This window comes from Argiope bruennichi, chromosome 1 (assembly GCF_947563725.1).
Source record: "Argiope bruennichi chromosome 1, qqArgBrue1.1, whole genome shotgun sequence".
In the NCBI taxonomy this organism is placed as follows: domain Eukaryota; kingdom Metazoa; phylum Arthropoda; class Arachnida; order Araneae; family Araneidae; genus Argiope; species Argiope bruennichi.
The window spans coordinates 32,788,381-32,809,458 of record NC_079151.1 but is presented as its reverse complement, the minus strand read 5'-3'; the positions used below and the strand labels follow the sequence as shown (position 1 = coordinate 32,809,458).

The following is a 21,078-nucleotide window of genomic DNA, read 5'->3' as shown; positions in this document are numbered from 1 at the left end:
CCTTAGGTTGAGAGTTCGAACCTCGCCAACCGAAGACTCTCCGTGCGTGTGGTGGATGGCGCACGTATAAATCTGTTGTGGTCACAAAGTCCTTCATGTCGAGAGTAATTCCACTGGGGGTACTGGATCAGATCTAAATTAAGATCTGTGAAAGAAATGTATGAATGAAGTCCGCCCCTTAAAAAGGGTTGTGACGTGTGTGTAGCTAAGTCGTACACTTGGCCCTAGATGGCGCTATTGTAAAACAAGAGACACACCCTTGGCTTAAAATCACTGACTTCTAAAGTAAGTGGGCTTGTCTATGACTAGTGCCATTAGAAGCAACACATTATATTCGAACAGACGAATAGATAAACTTCCTTTGATTAAAGTTCATTCAAACAGGAATCTTTCTTCAATCTTACCTTCAAATTTAGTGCAAAAGATCACATACCAAGTTTCACCCGTTCTCTCTCGAGTTATCTTTATCATGGGTAGACAGACAGACCTTTTCCGCAAATGTGTTTTGAACGCGGGAAGGTCTGAAACGTAGAGATTTGTCAAAATTTTAGTTCGAATTTTTTTGACGATTGACACATTGACTTCCATGGGGATCACTGGTGATTGGCGGGCACATATAAATTGAATTGTACAAAATTGGTGCGGTTGTCAATATGTTAAAATACTTTCTTTATATTTATTTCGCATACAAGAAAGTAAAGAAAGCCTCTCATTATCAAAAACACTGATTCTAACGAAAGCCTAATGATTAATACAAAATGCGGCTGCTTATAAAACGTATAGAGCTGACTTTCGATTGTTTGTTTTAACCCTTTCTAGGGCCTTGGGAAGTATGCTTTCCACCAAATTTATCAATATTTGTATGAAATTATGTAGGTTGGCATCAGTTCTGACACACTTTTTTAGAAAGACAGAAACTTAGATGTTTCAGTTCTTTATCTCACACAAAATGATGTGTCTTGATTTGTTACTTAATTATTAATTAACCAAATTAATTAATTAATTAACTTAAATTTAGCTAATAAGCTAAATGAATCCCTTTTCTTATTCTAATTTCAAGTCTAAAAATATTTTAACATAATATGACTAGAAAAAAATGGCCCTTTAAAAGGTTAAAGAAAATGCAAGCTCATTTCAGTCACTACATGCAATGATATAAGAGTCAATGACACCCAGAAGCATCAATTATGCTATTATTAAGTAGATAAACAATATAACATCATGCGATTTTTAAATTCAGTTACATAGCTTTTTTTTACTTTCATTACTACCAGTTCCCATGTAACGTAAAAAAAAAAAAAAACGTCTTGGATATTTTTGGAGAAGAGAGTAAAGTTGCATCAGAAGATTATACAGCTCGAAGGGTGCCCTGAGTCTAAAAAGTTTGAAAACCACTGCTTTATCGTACTAAATCTGTTGTAATATTTTCACCTCCTCATTATAATTTCTTCCAAATGTCCGTATTTTATTTCCTCATCAGCATTATCGAGCTCTTCCGCAAAATGGTGTCCATTTAATAATTTACGAGTTGTCTCACTATTTGAGAAAATTATTAAGAGTCCTTCAAAGTACCTTCAAATGAGAAAAGTTTTATTGTATTATTATAATTTCTCTGTAGACTCCTATAAAAATTTATCTTCAAACGTCTACTGAATTCGTTGTTGCTTCGAAACAGCTTGAGTAGATTAGGAGACAACTACTAAAGTCCATTTAATAATTTACGAGTTGTCTCACTGTTTGAGAAAATTATTAAGAGTCCTTCAAAGTACCTTCAAATGAGAAAAGTTTTATTGTATTATTATAATTTCTCTGTAGACTCCTATAAAAATTTATCTTCAAACGTCTACTGAATTCGTTGTTGCTTCGAAACAGCTTGAGTAGATTAGGAGACAACTACTCAAGTCCATTTAATAATTTACGAGTTGTCTCACTATTTGAGAAAATTATTAAGAGTCCTTCAAAGTACCTTCAAATGAGAAAAGTTTTATTCTATTATTATAATTTCTCTGTAGACTCCTATAAAAATTTATCTTCAAACGTCTACTGAATTCGTTGTTGCTTCGAAACAGCTTGAGTAGATTAGGAGACAACTACTAAAGTCCATTTAATAATTTACGAGTTGTCTCACTATTTGAGAAAATTATTAAGAGTCCTTCAAAGTACCTTCAAATGAGAAAAGTTTTATTGTATTATTATAATTTCTCTGTAGACTCCTATAAAAATTTATCTTCAAACGTCTACTGAATTCGTTGTTGCTTCGAAACAGCTTGAGTAGATTAGGAGACAACTACTCAAGTCCATTTAATAATTTACGAGTTGTCTCACTATTTGAGAAAATTATTAAGAGTCCTTCAAAGTACCTTCAAATGAGAAAAGTTTTATTGTATTATTATAATTTCTCTGTAGACTCCTATAAAAATTTATCTTCAAACGTCTACTGAATTCGTTGTTGCTTCGAAACAGCTTGAGTAGATTAGGAGACAACTACTCAAGTCCATTTAATAATTTACGAGTTGTCTCACTATTTGAGAAAATTATTAAGAGTCCTTCAAAGTACCTTCAAATGAGAAAAGTTTTTTTGTATTATTATAATTTCTCTGTAGACTCCTATAAAAATTTATCTTCAAACGTCTACTGAATTCGTTGTTGCTTCGAAACAGCTTGAGTAGATTAGGAGACAACTACTAAAGTCCATTTAATAATTTACGAGTTGTCTCACTATTTGAGAAAATTATTAAGAGTCCTTCAAAGTACCTTCAAATGAGAAAAGTTTTATTGTATTATTATAATTTCTCTGTAGACTCCTATAAAAATTTATCTTCAAACGTCTACTGAATTCGTTGTTGCTTCGAAACAGCTTGAGTAGATTAGGAGACAACTACTCAAGTCCATTTAATAATTTACGAGTTGTCTCACTATTTGAGAAAATTATTAAGAGTCCTTCAAAGTACCTTCAAATGAGAAAAGTTTTATTGTATTATTATAATTTCTCTGTAGACTCCTATAAAAATTTATCTTCAAACGTCTACTGAATTCGTTGTTGCTTCGAAACAGCTTGAGTAGATTAGGAGACAACTACTCAAGTCCATTTAATAATTTACGAGTTGTCTCACTATTTGAGAAAATTATTAAGAGTCCTTCAAAGTACCTTCAAATGAGAAAAGTTTTATTGTATTATTATAATTTCTCTGTAGACTCCTATAAAAATTTATCTTCAAACGTCTACTGAATTCGTTGTTGCTTCGAAACAGCTTGAGTAGATTAGGAGACAACTACTCAAGTCCATTTAATAATTTACGAGTTGTCTCACTATTTGAGAAAATTATTAAGAGTCCTTCAAAGTACCTTCAAATGAGAAAAGTTTTATTGTATTATTATAATTTCTCTCTAGACTCCTATAAAAATGTATCTTCAAACGTCTACTGAATTCGTTGTTGCTTCGAAACAGCTTGAGTAGATTAGTAGACAACTACTCAAGTCCATTTAATAATTTACGAGTTGTCTCACTATTTGAGAAAATTATTAAGAGTCCTTCAAAGTACCTTCAAGTGAGAAAAGTTTTATTGTATTATTATAATTTCTCTGTAGACTCCTATAAAAATTTATCTTCAAACGTCTACTGAATTCGTTGTTGCTTCGAAACAGCTTGAGTAGATTAGGAGACAACTACTCAAGTCCATTTAATAATTTACGAGTTGTCTCACTATTTGAGAAAATTATTAAGAGTCCTTCAAAGTACCTTCAAATGAGAAAAGTTTTATTGTATTATTATAATTTCTCTGTAGACTCCTATAAAAATTTATCTTCAAACGTCTACTGAATTCGTTGTTGCTTCGAAACAGCTTGAGTAGATTAGGAGACAACTACTCAAGTCCATTTAATAATTTACGAGTTGTCTCACTATTTGAGAAAACTATTAAGAGTCCTTCAAAGTACCTTCAAATGAGAAAAGTTTTATTGTATTATTATAATTTCTCTCTAGATTCCTATAAAAATGTATCTTCAAACGTCTACTGAATTCGTTGTTGCTTCGAAACAGCTTGAGTAGATTAGGAGACAACTACTCAAGTCCATTTAATAATTTACGAGTTGTCTCACTATTTGAGAAAACTATTAAGAGTCCTTCAAAGTACCTTCAAGTGAGAAAAGTTTTATTGTATTATTATAATTTCTCTGTAGACTCCTATAAAAATTTATCTTCAAACGTCTACTGAATTCGTTGTTGCTTCGAAACGGCTTGAGTAGATTAGGAGACAACTACTCAAGTCCATTTAATAATTTACGAGTTGTCTCACTATTTGAGAAAACTATTAAGAGTCCTTCAAAGTACCTTCAAGTGAGAAAAGTTTTATTGTATTATTATAATTTCTCTCTAGACTCCTATAAAAATTTATCTTCAAACGTCCACTGAATTCGTTGTTGCTTCGAAACAGCTTGAGTAGTTTAGGAGACAAGTATCTCTTTAAAGTAGTAATAAAAAAAAGAATAGTTTGTTATGGTTTATTTTATTTCATTAATGGTAAGCCACAAAAATGTGATGGCTTCATAGATTTTAAATAATCCTCAAAATCTTTCTTATGTTATAACGATGTTAAGATAAAATGCTTTACAGTTGAAAGATAAGACTCCGATAACAGAAATAAAGCAATTAAATTCGTATCGGGTTTTCTTTAAATATTTGAATTTTATAGATGTTTCGTTTTTCTTAATTTGGTTACAGTTGAAATACGAGTGTAGGTAAGATTATTTCAACGCTTCAATTCCTTCAACGAAAGTAAATCAGATCACAACAGAAACTTAACGTTTCCCTTCAATCTTATTATCTGTTATTGAAGTGATTAAACCCAAAATGCCTTTTGCTAACATCTCAATTTAATAACAGTGACATTAGGAAAAATTTATTACTTTCTAACGTAACAGTAAGATTTTAAGCCTATAAATATGATAATGATTTTCTAAAGTTACTGAACACAGGTCAGACGAGATATAAGATAAAATATTTTGAAACATTTCTTCGAATCGCAATTTAAAAGATCTTAAAAACGAATCAGCACTGAAGTCTTTCGAATTATTTTTTTGTGCTAATGTGTTTAAAGGGGGAAATTCATTCAATGCATCACCAGTCGCCGTCGTTAATACGCCATTTTGTCTTGGTCTCGATTTATTCCTATTCATTTTGATAAAATTCTACATAGAAACGTAAGAATTTGATAGGATGGATTAAAAAATAAATGGAATGAAAAATAAATTTCTATAGATATAATGTTAATACAAGTTAGAAAACATAAGTAGAGTTATATGAAAGCTTCGTATTATTGTACTTAATATAAATTTTTTTTGGGGGGGACGCGTATTTTTTTTTAATAATAAGTTTTGCTCCGCTGTTTTTTTTTTAAGTCAGAGTTTAATATCATTTTGTCCAATTGAATTGATTTATTCAGAAGCCATGAAATTAATTAGTTTTTGTAGCAAGCATGACAGTATGCGACAGATGGAATTGAATTTCTTCTGTAAACATTCATGATGAAGAACAGATGCGCCAAAAAGATTCTTTTCCTCTACTACAAAAAGGAATAAAAAGAATCAAATCTAAGTTAACGTTCGAAAATTGCAAGGGCGTTTAAATGACACGGCTCGAGCGCTTTCTCTACTGCTCCAAATTAAGTCTTGCTTTGTATTTTTAGATTTGAGTATACTAAGGCTTCGCATGAACTGATATGACGTATTAAGCAATACGCTTTTATTACGAGAATTTTTTTAATTCAGATTTTTTTTCCATCTGCGCGAGTTGCACAGTTTCAAGTTTTTGAATGATTTTCTGCGAAAAGTTTGGCTTTTAGATGTGAATTTCAACTTTATAAAAGAATATAATTAATTTTGATCTATTTTTGAGATAATTAAGGCTTAAAAAAGGAAATGTTTGCGTGTATGTCTGCAATATCCTGGCGATTTTATGTCGTGAATTCAGAATTATGAACAGAACCAAAATTGAACACAGTTCTCTTTCAATTAATAGTTATAGCCTAGAAAGTTACGTTAGAAAATCGATGTCTATACGTTGAAAAATCGATTTTTGGCTAAAATATCGATTTTGTAATCTAAAATTTTTAATTTCTAAATAGTTTTTCTTATAAAACCGTCTGAAATTTATTCGTGTGAGCATATTTTATAAACTTACAATTTTTTTTATTTGTATTATTTACATTTTAATACTTATATTTACAGTTTTAATTATTATATTTTCCAGTTCCAAATTTTGACAAAAACGACTTACAAAAAAACTTCATAACAATAATGTATATTTTTTATTCAAATTTGTTTGTTCTAATAATTTCTAAATATATCTTTTAGTTCTGGAACTTGCAGAAGCTGTCTGTTCATTAAAAACATCAATACACACACACACACACACACACACACACACACACACACACACACACACACACACACACACACACACACACACACACACACACACACAGAGATATATATATATATATATATACAATAATATGATGTTATCATTATTTCATATTATACTACTGTTAAAACAACGGCATGTTATTTTTAGTCGAGTCCTAGTATTTTGAGATTGAATATAAATATTACTTATTTCTTATATTCTTTATTACAGGAATTAGGTGATATATTTCTTAAGGTATTTACACGATTTTGAACAGATCTGATAAATGTTTGAAATATAAATTTTGGATCTTCATAATTCTTTTTAGTCAAATAAATAAATAAATATTTCTTCCGATTTTCAAATTTCTTTTGGCCTTTAGCTGGTGAATTTTATATTTTCTCGGTGTTTTATTTCAATTTGTGTTATGCCACAATTAAACCAACATTAGTAATTTATTACATTCTTTACAAAAAATTCATTTCGAACTTACTTATTTAAAAGAAAATAACATCTTACCTTATGCTAACTTCCCTTTCTTCCACTTTCACAGACAAAGCAGTAAATTGTGCGAACTCTTCGCAATCGAAAAGTACGCGAAGTTCCAGACCATTCATCTGACAGTTTTGAAGAGTATGATCGATGAGATTGTCATTTAAATGCCATTATACACACATGCGCAAATATACAAATAAATAAAAAAAAATCATCGATTCTGCCATTTTGAGCCACCGAAAGTGCTAATGACTTGTTTGATGACTTAATGGAAATGTGGTCTTCGCTATAGGAATTTTGATATTCATTTGCAGCCCGGAGTTGATAAACTGAAATGAGTGCTAATGACTACCTTCTTACTGCTAATGATCCGTTTATCGGTTGCGAAAATATCACTACATTCATAAAAAGAATTATTAGAATAATTATGAATCTGTAATTGAAAGAATCCTCCGTCGTATTTGTAGACTCTTGGGAATATTGATTGCTTAGTTTAAAAGTTATTTAGATTTTTCGAAATTTATGTATTAATAATCTATATGTACCAGTTTAATTAAATTACCCGATTGCGAAGATAAATAATGAAATTTAATAAAATGGTGTAAATTTTAATTAATTAGTGACTTTAATTGTCATATATGAAATATCCAAATAGGTGGATGTTGTAGTCTTTATTTGAGATTTTAAAGGAACTCCATTCCGGATTTCCCTCATTGACCAGAATTTTTTTCAAATATATTTGCTTGTTTGTTGGTGAGTGTAACATCTCAAACATGCATTAAGCTAGATAGATGAAATTTGGCAGGAAGTCTTTAAAACATCCATATTTATCTGTAAATTTTAGACGTAAAATAAATGACTGCTTATCTTTGTCTATCTGAATATGGCAATTCTAAAAAGACAATGAATTAGAATCATGAAGTTTGATAGATGATTTCATCATCATAATTCTAGTTCTATATAAAAGTTTGTTATCGGGTTGACAATTTACAATCTCTTCGTATATATGCGGACATGATAAATTAAAAAAGCTAGAATCGGGAAATTTAGTATATGATCTTTTCGCCAGATTGGTAGATTTGTGACAAGTCATGGACCAAATCGGTAAAAGATAAGAGATTTAAAGTACATCTTCGGTTTTTTTCTATTCTACAAAACTGAACGCAAATTGTTTCATGGTGTGTAATTATATGTTTAACTTGAAAAGCGAACATTTCATCTGATCAACCTAAGGAATTTCGATCATTTAAAATATTAATAATAGTATCTACCAAGATCTCTATTTTTCATAAATATATGAAAATTACAAATAATTCCTTGAACTCCAAGTTCAAAATTTTATTTAACATTAATAATTTTGTCAAAAAATATGATAATGAACAAAGTGGTAAGTTAAAAAAGGATAAAAGAATTAACAAGCATTTTAACACAGATTGATCTGAGGAAAACTGTTCCTTTCAATAAAAAGACACTTGGAAATTTTTTTTGTTAAAAAAAATTAGGGTTTGGTACATTGCTGAAGCTTTTTATTACTTAAGCACTTTCTAGCCATAAGTATTTTAATATTTAAACACTATCTAGATTCATGATTACTTAATGAATCTTACCCATGGCATAAACCAATTAGCCAAGAGTAATAATTCTTACAGAACTATGCATTCAGACCTGTTCCTGTTCATGTTGACCTTTTGATACCAATTACTCCGATCACTTTAGTTAAGGACGACCACACACCAAATTAAATTCGGCTGCTCTTTTTTTTTGAGTTATCGTGTTCTAACATATATATACTAATTGACTAAAGCCATTAGTAATAATTCTTACAGATTATACATTCAGAACAGTATCTGTTCATGTTAAACTTTTGGTACTAATTGTTCAGATCATTTGAGTTAATGATGACCACATACCATATTTAATTAGTATAGATTGACTAACAATCAGAAAAATTACTCTTTGGCAGATTTTGTTCTAAATTTGATAGATATGTACTGGGTTTCAGCATTTCTGTTCTATATGTTATTGTGGTTATTGGACATCTGGACAGACAGACACAAATTTAATTAAAATACATTTTTTGGATTCAAGGAAGCATAATATATGAAAACTTATCAAGACTGTCGCATAAAAATGTGTCCGGAAACGAAATCAGAGATGAGATTGTATTTGTTTTATTGTATTTACATAATAAAATTCTCAATACCTAATTAAAATGTAGTAAATATATAGATTTTTTTTTTGCAATTACAGAATACACTAAAACATTTTTTGGTAAACTTTGAAATTGATATCATTAAAGTTTACTTTACGTTTATCACAGTTGAAGTTAGGCATTAAATCGATTCCGAAATATACCAGAAATGCAATTCTATACCTTAAATTATTTTTAGTAACATTTTAAAAATTTAACAGAGAGTCAAAAGAAGTTCCTAAATGCAATTTATCTTTTGAGAGCAGGTATCTTTTCTTATCTTGTGATAACAGTATGAGCGAGAAATACAAGAGCTAGAATAACCATTTGGTTAACTAAAATTGAGTGGAAACAACAGGAAGTGCAATAACCATTTAAACCTGATGCGTCATTAGTGAGGTACAGTTCTGCAGAATAAACACGAAACGTCAAATTTCTGAGGAGGGTTTTTTAAACCGCAGCTCTTTTTTAAACCAAACGATAAATTATCTCCAAAACGTCATTTTAATGAGCAATGTGGTTTGCAAATGGATTTGGAATTTTTAAAAATAATAGCAATGTTTCTGTTATCTTAACAATTTTATCTTACGTTTTTTTGAAAACAAATTAATTCTTTGATAGTAATTTGGCGAGAATTTTTGATGCCTAAATTCAGAAAAAATAGCCAACATTTTTATAATATGTAAATATATAAAATATATATATTATAAAAATATGTCATATGTATAATATATGTATAGGTATCATATGTATAATATATGTATGTAATGATATTTTAAACTATAATTTAAATTTAATTAATTTCCAAGGTTTTATTTTAATTTAGCCCGTAGTAACTTCATTCTAAAATATTCTGTTATTTCCTGATCCAATTCCACTTTCTGTACTTAATTAATTCAAGAGAAGCTTTGTAAAATTGCTGAATCGGCTAAAAGCCCAACTTTCCCACACTCCGAGTGAAGGGACAAAATACCGCTGACGTGACAAATTCTTTTTTAAAAGATCCCTGTGATTCCTTTGCCTCGTCGGCGCGTATAGAGAAAATTCCTATCGAAATCTCATTATATATAAGCACTATGGAGATATATTTTCCCTATCAATATCTCAGGTTATATAAGATCAGGGATAAAATGTTCAAGAGCTTTTTCCTCATTTCTTACTGTGTCGTTCTGTGTTGTGTGTGTTGCTCGTCGCTTCTGCTTGTACATAATACGCGCTTCTCCGGGATGAAATAAAACGACGTCACAAAATCGAAAGTCTCTTCACTGTCTTCGAAACTGCATTCTGCTTCATATAAAATAATGCTTATATGTATATGTATCATATGTATAATATATGCATATATATCATATGTATAATATATGTATATATATATATGTGTGTGTGTGTGTGTGTAATATAACCAAATTAGTAAAAATACCAAGTTAATATTAGCAGAAAGAATAAATATAGAATCAAAAAGGAAGAAATTAAGATGAAGTAATAGGAACTTTGGACAGCTGCAATAATCGAACTCGTCCCTTATCTGTGGTAGTTCGAAAATATTTTTATTTTCTCAAATAAGAAATATACAAGGAGAAATATTGCAATCGTGCAAAAAATTTAATTCCTGCATTTTGTTAAATCTCTACTTTTCGGATCTCATGAACCCTAAAAAAAATATTTCTAGAATTACGTCTTCCATACTACGAATACAATAACTCAAAAATCGAACGAATGAAACAAATTTGGTTTGTAATCATAACATGAAAATTGTTGATTTTTATCGAATTTCGGAATTTTAGAAACAGTATAAATACAAAATCAAACTGAAAATATGTTTATTCTACGATGTTTTCAAATTCGGTTTAAATTTTTTTTTTTTTTTTTTTATTCATAAAGCGAATCGCAACAGAGTATAAAAGTATTAGAATTTCCATTCTGAGTTATGATTAAAAGGCAGGTCTTAGTTAAAAAAATATTTGATAAATTATTTCGTTTATTTATAAGTACAAAAGAGAAAAATACACTTCACAAAGCTGGCATATGAGGTCAAAGGATTTAATGGATTTCGTAACCGAGAAAACGAAATTAAAATTAAATTTTCGTCTAGGATGATATTATTTGGTAAACAGAAGAGAGTCGAAACTCTTTCTCATATTCTCCTCCCGATACCGAAAAAAAAAAAAAAAATTACAATTCCGATGTCAATAATAGCAAGCAAGATGTAGCAATCGACGTTAAACTTGTTTAACAATGCCGAATAGACTTTGTAACAAACTAATGAGAAGTTTACGACCTTCACTGGCAATACACCTGCGTATTTGTACGATTTCGTTTCACAATAGTCATTTAGTTTTGTGTCATTTGCTGCTATTAAGCTTGATGTGTAGGGAAGGATTTTTATCAACGTGTCTTCTCCAACGGGGTCAAGTGAATTATTTTTTACTCGATAATAAATTAAACTAGAACATGAAAGATAATTTTTTTTAAAGGTTAGGACAGTAAGAGATTTTATTTTTATTTTTATTTTTACTTATTTATTTATTGCAAAATGATATGTTATAACGAGAACCATCAAAATTTTGTTTGATTTCTAATTAGTTTAAATTTTAATTGAAAGAAAACCCGAAGTACGTATTTCTTCTCATTAAAGTATAACTGGGCCAAATCTGGTAGTAGTCTGTCCGTCAGAACACAAATTAACCGATTCACTTTTACAATCACCGATGCACTTTTATCATCTCTATGAATAGTGAAGCAGAATGAGTACGCATATATGTTGCCGTAATATAGGGGAGACCATTTGATTTAGAGCTACCAAATTTGACAGATATATATATTGTAGAATTAGAAAGTCCATCTAGGGGCGTTTTTAATTAGAATAATTAATTTCATGTAAATTTAATTAGAATAATTAAATAAAAATTGACTCTCTCTATATAATTTCAGAAAATATTATTGCACAAATTTGAAATTTTACTCTATTTTAAAAAGTAAAATTATTTTCCGAATGTTACAATTTAAATGTGGTGCAAATTTTTCTGTAATCTTGGCAATTTTTTAAATATTCTTTTTTTTTCTTTCGCAAATTCTAGACACTAGATTTAATTGTTGGATTGAAATTTACATCGTTTTCATTGTTTCACAGCACAGACGTGAAGTCATTGAAATAACACGGCTGGATGTCTGCAGCAATTCTGTGCGCAAAAATATTTTTTTTGGACGGAATCATATATATTAAGTTATGAATAAGAGATGTTTGGAACATAAAAGTTGTATCATTTATTTATAGTTTGTACTTTAACTATTTTTCTTATCAATAATTTGATGAAAAGTCTCTATTCTCTCACTGGCAATGTTTCAGTTCTCAATTCAGCTCACATGCATATCAAAAACAGACTCTTTGGAATTGCCTGCTATTAGTTAAAAATATTCTTACTTCAGTTTCATATTTCATATTGCTTCTGTAAATAAATTACTCTTAATATTACTTATATTAAATTAAAAATGCATTTGGTATAGTCCGAAAATTTATTAATGTTTATTTATATTCATAAACAAATTATTTAAATGATAGTAAACGGCAAATATTTCTGGCCTGCAAAGGCGACTAGTTTGAAATAATAAGCGATACGATTGAAAGTAAGGCGAGAAAGCGTATAAAATTTCCAACATTCATAATTATTTTAAATTATATTTGAAGTTTAATTTCTCAGCGACGGAAGAAGTGCAGGAACTTTAGGGTTTTTAGGTGATCATTCGTCCTTAAGTAATTTTTCTTAAGTAAGTTCTTGAAAAGTGCATGATGCCGAGTATAAATATCATAAAGGAAAATGAATAATTTATTTCAACAATCATGCTTTATGAGCATACGCATAAAGGGGATACCTCGTACAGACATTCTGTTAAATTATCTAAATCTTAATTTTAATTTTATTAAGTATTTGAGCATCTTGAATAGCAACGATGCCAGAGTGATTTGTGGAATAATTTTAATTGATAAGCGCTACGCGGTTGCAGTTATCAAATTTTTACATAAGATTTTATACAGGTATTTAGATAGCACCAAGTAAATAATTTAATGATATCAAATACGCTGCCTAACTTTGCTTTTAAAGTAATTTTCAAAATATGTTATTAAATCCTTAGAGAAGAAACTTATTATAATTTATTAAATTATTTTTCTTAAAATAGTTTATAGATGAAGTTGAACGGTTTTTTTTAATTATAACATTTGCGTAGACTGGACCACAAAGAGTTGCTTTAATTGGGAAATTCCAGAAGGAATTTAGTTAATAAAATTTATCACCGCAGTCTGAAAATGAAACAAACCACTGGAGAAAAATCCGATGCAAGAGCATTAAAACATCTTGGTTTCAAAAAGATTAAAAATTAACACGATGCACTTTTATGTCATATATAAGGAGACAAAGGAAGAAGAAAAAAAATTATATAGTATTTGCAATGCCACATATTGATTCAAGAATAAAAAATACTTTTGTTGTAATTGTGCTAAAAGTAATGAATAGTCAAATTTATGAAACACTTCAGAGAACCAGTTGGGATACCAATTTTTGTAACTGGATCTATGACGCAATATTGATATTCTATTTTTAAAGTACTCAGTAAATAATTTATATTATGAAAGATTAATTAGACTTAATTTTTCAAATAATTAGTTTATGGAAAATATGGTACCAAATTCTTTATTATTAACAAGAATAATGTCACCATTATTTTAGTCATTCCATATATTCTTAACGATAGATTAATCAACCAAATAGAATAATAATTAAAGTAATAGTAAGATATTTTATTCATGTTCCTTTGTGATGCTCTATTTTTTTATTTCCCTTTTTTTATTATTATTTTAATGTTTCCGATTTAATTGTTTTGAATTTGTCCAAGCTCAGTTTCCTCTGAACTAACCAATGTCTTGGATTGTACTTTTAGTCACTGTATCTATAACATTAAATTTTGCAACGCGCAGTGGCGTAATGTATGTAAGATAGGGCGGTGCAAGTGCCTTATGGTCAATTATCAGATTGTCAAAATTTTATGGTCAGTTGTCAGATTGCTCAAAATTAAATAATCAGTTAGTTGTATTTAAAATAAAGTCAAATTTGTTAAATTCTTATTTGCAAAATTTCTAAAAAAATTAAAATCTTTTTAATACAATGTGAGAAATATGGAAGATAATCTTTTCATTACAAATTGAACACCGTCAAGCTGGTTTTGTAAAACAAGTATTATATTACAGATTAGATGACGAAAAATATCATCTATGAATAGGACTGTACCAAGAAGTGCTAAAATTGACCTCTGCTAAGGATGCAGGCAAAGGGAGTGGACAAAATGATCATTGATATAGTTTAAGAAGTTAAGGTGCTATAATCTACTTTATAAATAAATTAAAAAAAAAGAATTGAAAAATAAGCTTTTTCTTGCTAATTAGAAATTACAAATGAAGGAAAAATCTTTTAAAAATACATACTTGCAATAGTTGTAGTATCGATACGTTTAATTTGTTGTCTAGAATATTCTTCGTCAATACTATTGCAAATATGAATAAATGGGTCGGTCACTGATACGTAATCTCACTGACTGTTATTTATCAGCCAGAAACAAGGCAATATTCAAATTTAATTTAATTACGCTGATTGGTTGACAGATCTCATTTTTGGTGTATGTCAATTTGTTTTTCTTTTCTTAAGATGGGCAAAAGACAGTGAAGTATGCTTTTATAATTTCTTCATGCAAGAATTTTTTATTTAATGGCATATTGTTTACATTTAATTAAGGATTTGAAAAATCACCAATAAATATATTAAATGCGCGTATTATTTTTCCAGAATATATCATTTTAATTAAAAAAAATTGAAAAATCTTCTAATCTTTTAAAAAATTTTTAGAGGATACTTGTTACTGGAGGGAATGAAAAATCAATAAAAATGCCGAGCACGCATCGGGAAAGGACATAACTTTGGCAGTTCAACCAGGGACCTAAGAGTTACCTTGGTACGAACCTAAAAGCGCGTATTGTACGCGTGTATTAAAAATAGCACTACTGGAATCTATGGTATTTCAGAATCAAACATTTCTTTCATTGTCAACCCTTAATTATTCCTGCTTGCTCCATTTCCCACTAACTATTTCAGAACTAAAACTACGGTATAAGCATGTAGGCAACAATACTCGATGACGGCAATCTCGAACTCCATCTAGTGGATTGGAATTCTAATGAGCAGGTGTTTATGAAGGCGCCGCGGAATGACGTTAGGTAAGAACGGAGCAACGGCCCATTCTCGTAACGCTCTCCAATTAACCGGAACCGTGTACATGAATCCAAAGTGTGACAAGACTGCAGAGTCATTTCCTCGAAAGCGACCTTCGCGACTGACCACTGACGGATCTGTTCGCAGCTTGAGGGGACCTTGTCCGCGTTACGCACGTGGCGCACTTTTCGAGCAGAAACAAACACGCGTATTAAGTAAGCAACGATGTGTCAACCTCTCCGATCCGACTGAGGAGTGGAATACCTCGCGTTCTAATCCGTCATTCCTTAGTCATTCCTTTTGTCAATGATGTGATTCAAATCCGATATCCGGAATATCGCAGAAATGCATCGGTGGGCTTGAGAAATCAAAAGTTACGGCGATAAGATGGTTCTTTTTGTTTGTAATGGGATGAGTTATGTTTTTGTTTTCTTGATCATGGAAGGTGATAGAATGAACGACCATACGAGATAAATGGCGGTTAAACAGGAAAGAAATATAAATTCTTTGAAAGAAAATGCACTGCATTTTTAAAAATTAATATGAATTAATATAATTCCCGAATTCCGATAGATATCGACTTTTCAGACGTCTTCGAGTTCGGTAAAATTATTTCCGAAATATATCATACTATTAGTATTGTAAATATTATAACTCAAAAATTTTACAAAAAGGAAGAATTTTGGCAAACCTTCTTACAACAAAAGAATGTATCTATATCAGCATTTTACCAAATTTGAAACAAGAGACACTTTAAAAAATACGCTACAAGAATTAAAAAAAACAAAAGAACCGGAAATGTTTCAGATTAAATACATATATAGTAGATATCATTTGCAAACATTTATCAAATATTTTTACGATTCATATAAACATCTGGCAACAGCCAGTATTTTATTTCATATTATTAACTGGAAATAAATTTGTGTTTAATAACGTAAAAATTTTAAATTTATTGATTTTTTTAAGATCACGAATGCAGCTGAACAGAAAATACGCATTATAATTTATTCCCACTGTGCAAATTCTTCTGTAAAAATATTTGTAGCATTAAAGGAAGCTTTATAGATGACTGTTTATATAAAAAAGAGAGTATTCGAGTAGTAACAATGAAATAGTAGTCGAGAATAAGATAAATAATCGTCGTAGAGAAATCATTCTCTCGTGAACCATCTACTTCGATTGATCATCAAAATAACAATTAGATCTAATAATTGGTACATACTGATAATTATTTAAAATTTTAATTCATAATTAAACAATTTCTTTCCGGTCAAGTTAGTTCGAGAGATTGTTTAACACTACTGTAGCACGCTCTATCATAGCAACGTTAATTCGAATTTTTGATAAAATTCAAATAAAATCTTGGCAATAAATTGAACAAAGATGGCTCCCCGATCTTCATATGCACCAGATATGGCACCATGTGATTTTTTTATTTCTTAATTGAAACTGTCTCTGCACAGTGTTCCCAATTTTGAGGCTATTGTTGCAATTTTAAAAAAAAATCCGATACGGACCATGAAGGGTTTTACAATTACGGTTTTAAGAATTGGGGAAAATGTTAACCGAATGCAACAATGCAGTCAGATGATATTACTTCGAAACACATGCAGTACATATTGACCAATAAATTGACACTCTTTGATGTATGGTTGAATTCCAGTTAAATTTTGAATACAGTAATACTTTGTTCCTTTCCTTTCCTTTTTTTAAATATAAATATAAATTTTAAAAAAGAAGAAAGAATTTTCACGACAACAACGAAAAATGCTTGTGAGTTGGAACCAAAGCTCTTCATCTCAAGTGAATTCCTGCTTATTGTGAATTAAAATTTTTTTTTTTTTTTCAGCATAGTTTTTAAAATTTCGTTTTATTTCAATTTCTGCATCTATGTTTTTACAATATCCTTAAAATGATTAAATCTAATGGTATAAAGTATAAATAAGTTCGAAGAAAGGTACGCAACCCAATGCTAAATTTTAAATATGTTTGAATTGAGTTTCAAAATTATTTTTATCTGGTGAAATTTAGTAGGGAAGTGATTATAATTTGTATATTATGACTCCTATCAATTTTTATTTATTATATAGAATATTGAATTTGTTTTAAAATGCTTTTCTTGAGCTCAAGTAATTAAGTAACAGAATCATTTCTACTTTCTTTAAAAGCAGATAATCCTCTTTAACGGTTATTCGATTCTAAGCCATTTTGTGGTCCATCTCACTAAATACATTATGCTGTAAGCTCTATTTATTTGAGTAATAAGCGAATAAATATTTCACATGCATGAATAAATTTTATCTGAATCTAATTACTCTAGAGAGTAATTAGACTCCGAATTACTTTCAAATATTTTTATGTTTCCCTCTTTCAACCCTTTAAAGGGCCATTTTTTTCTAGTCATATTATGTTAAAATATTTTTAGGCTTGAAATTAGAATAAGAAAAGGGATTCATTTAGCTCATTAGATAAATTTAATTTGATTCATTCATTAATTTGGTTCATTAATAATTAAGTAACAAATCAAGACACATCATTTTGTGTGAGATAAAGAACTGAAGCATCTAAGTTTCTGACTTACTAAAAAAATGTGTCAGAACTTATGCCAACCTACATAATTTCATACAAAGATCGATAAATTGGGTGGGAAGCGTACTTCCCATGGCCCTAGAAAGAGTTAAGGGAAAAAAAATCGAAAGTCTACTAATTTTATATAGTCGAAAAGACAAAATTTTGAATTGCTGAATGCGGCAATAATTGTTTCAGATTGAATGCTATTTTTAAAAATTATTTTTTAACAAAATAGCAAAATCTTGTTTAATAGTTCATTTTAATTTTAATTCAAATTTGGAAAAAAAATTGGTTTAAGAGGTCCATTCTATATTTTAAAGTAAGCTTATGCCAAATTTGGTACTCTAGGTTAACAGTCCGTCCTAAATAGTAGCAATAGACATACATTTGCTTTTATTACTTCTAGAGATTAATTCTTTAGATTATATAACTTAGTGCCTATGCTATGAACTAGCAATGAGGCAACTCGTTATTTTTTTAAAGCGATGGTTCAAAATCTAGCTGCGATTTTCCGAAACCGGCATTATTACTGCGTACATGCATTTTTTGCAGATATTTCGTTTGCATGACTGCTTTTCCCGGCGGTACACTGAATAGCTCCTGAAATTACACCATCGTTTACATTTCGTGCTCGATAGTATGGTGTTTCCATTGAGTGGTACTGAAAGCGAAAGGAAATCGCGTGGCGGGACGTATGTTAACTGTGTCAGAGAGACGACAAAAGCGAGCGCTGTCATGAGAAAGCAAATTCTGCGGAGCGCGACGTCCACAGTGGCTTTTGTGTCTTTTCAAACATCCGAGAGGTGACTAGCCTCCTGCGTTACACAGATGAATTTTTAGTTAAGAAAACAAATGTGGACTCAAAGTGTCTGAAAGTATCTTGAAGTGGGGTATTCAGCACCTCTGGAGATTTTTTTTAGACGAACAAGGATCTGATATTTCTTTCAAATGAATTGGAGTTGAACTTTTGTGTAGCTTTTGTTTCGATAGCATTGCTAATGACTGTTTAGCATTAGCTAACTGACATGATTTAAAATGGACTATAGATTCTTCTTAATACGCATATAATGTTATAAATTGTAGTCGATAATTTTGTTTATGGATTATAGAACCAAATTTATCTTCCCTATGCTTCGCAAAACAAAGATTAAGCTTAAATAGAGTAAAACAATTAAAAAACAAACAAACATGGTGTTTTGAAATAAATAAATAAAATAAAAAAAAAAACTCTTAAAAATGCAAAAAAAAAAAAAAAAATTATGCAGGAAGTTACTGACGAGGAACCATTATAAATGATTTACTGAAGGATTAGTGTTTTTTCGGTCCAATATAAACACTGGCAAGTTAAAATTACGTATAACTAGAAGTCTGACAAGATAAATGCGAATTTCCCCAACAATTTCTATTTTTTAAAATATTTTTTTTTCTTTACAATTCAAAAATCCCCCCCCTTTTTTTCTTTCTTTTGTAATTAATCACTCAAATTCACTTACATTATTATGTAAAGGAACAATTATTCAACCATTAAACAATAATTTAGGTAACTGTGAGTGTGTGTTCTCTCAGTTCTCTTTAGTTTGAGGAATTTTTTCTCATTTCTTTCATTATGGCAATTTTTAAAACGATACTTTAACTTTACTTTTCACAATAATCTTCAACGAAACCATATCAAATGAACAATAAATACCAGACGAAAATAAAAATAATAAAACACCATACATTATTGTTAAACTATAATTAAAGTGAAACAATATCATGTTGGTAAGTCAAAAGAAGAGGATAGAATGTAGTTAAGAATCTGCAAATATTAATTCCCTACATCATTTCACCATAAGATAGTTTTGCAGATATTTTAATTGTTATTGTATGGCTGATAGGCCAATGATCATTTGGCGACTTTGGCGTAAAAAAATAAAGATTTTTGATAATTTTAGAACTAAATCGATCAGGAGCGAAGATCTAGAAATTTCTTTGACCCATCATAGAAACTATAAAATCCCGAAAGACAGAGTTGAAAAAAGCAGTCGAGTGAATCTCTCTTTGAAGAGTTAATCACCAACAAATTTTCTGAGGGTTTTGTGCTGTTGTTTTTTAATATCGATTAGCTGCTTACAGGGCCGGATTAATAAATAGCCAAATTAGACATTGCCTAGAGGCCCACATCTTTAGAGGACCATGCCCCCCCCCCCAAGAACATCAGAATTTTCTTCTCTATTTCTAAGGGTATCTAGTTTCGGGATTTGATTTGATTTGTTATGGCCGTGTGCTAAAACATAATTAAATTAAAATCAAGTGTTGATTACATTTAGAACACTATTCTAAGAATTTTTTTCTTTTTTTTAAAATCGCTTATTGATTAGTAATTGTTTCTTGTAGTTGGCCAATTGATTCGCTAGTCAACAGTTCCTCGTTAATTCTGTATTAAAACTTATTAAAAGTTTTATATATTTAAAAATTTATTTCCTAAAATTCAAAAAAATAATTTTTTTATATGAAATTATAGATAATGAAATAAATTATCTGGAACTGTTAATTCTTATTAAAATTGTCTAAAAAGCAATATTCAAATCTTAATAATTCGGCCAATTTTAGTCAGAATGAATTTGCTTTTTTTGCTTAAAATGTTAGCATTTCGAAAATATTTAGCTAAATATGACTGTTAAGATCCGAGAAACGTATAAAAATTTACTAAATGCAAGTAAAATACAATTCTTTACACCATTTAAAGCATTTTTCGAATTGAAATTTATATCTATTTTTGAAGGTTTAGAAATTATCCTTGAAATCACAATTAAAATGGAAAACCGAATATACACAAAAGAAACATACAAATTACAAACATTATAATAAAATAAAAATAAAAGAGACTTCATATCAATAAAATAATAAAGGATACAAAAGAAAAACATTGAACGTAAATGTAAACAAAAAAGAAAAGCACAAAGAATGCCAAGTGAGAAACAATGAATTAAAAATGAACAAGTCTCCAGTTTCACAAGTTTGATCGCCCATCTAGATTATTTAAGTTATTTTATCATCAAATTCCTTACATCTGTTATGATCTAAACACACTCAAAATTCTACTTCATAATATTAAGCTTCGATAATTTTTTATCAAGGGATTATTAATGAGAAATATTTCAAGCTTAACACTTTCA

The 21,078-nt window shown here is 29.6% G+C and overlaps 2 protein-coding genes across 3 annotated transcripts in view; one reads left to right on the top strand and one right to left on the bottom strand.

The window, feature by feature from the left end:
• Positions 1-7,021, bottom strand: part of LOC129978115 (WAS/WASL-interacting protein family member 2-like) — a 79,659-nt gene extending 72,638 nt beyond the window's left edge. Inside the window, exon 1 of the mRNA XM_056090621.1 lies at positions 6,923-7,021. The gene's annotated coding sequence lies outside the window, so the exon portion shown is untranslated. The remainder of the gene's footprint in view (positions 1-6,922) is intronic.
• Positions 1-21,078, top strand: part of LOC129977851 (trace amine-associated receptor 1-like) — a 103,817-nt gene that overhangs the window by 46,944 nt on the left and 35,795 nt on the right. The gene's annotated exons all lie outside the window — the stretch shown is intronic.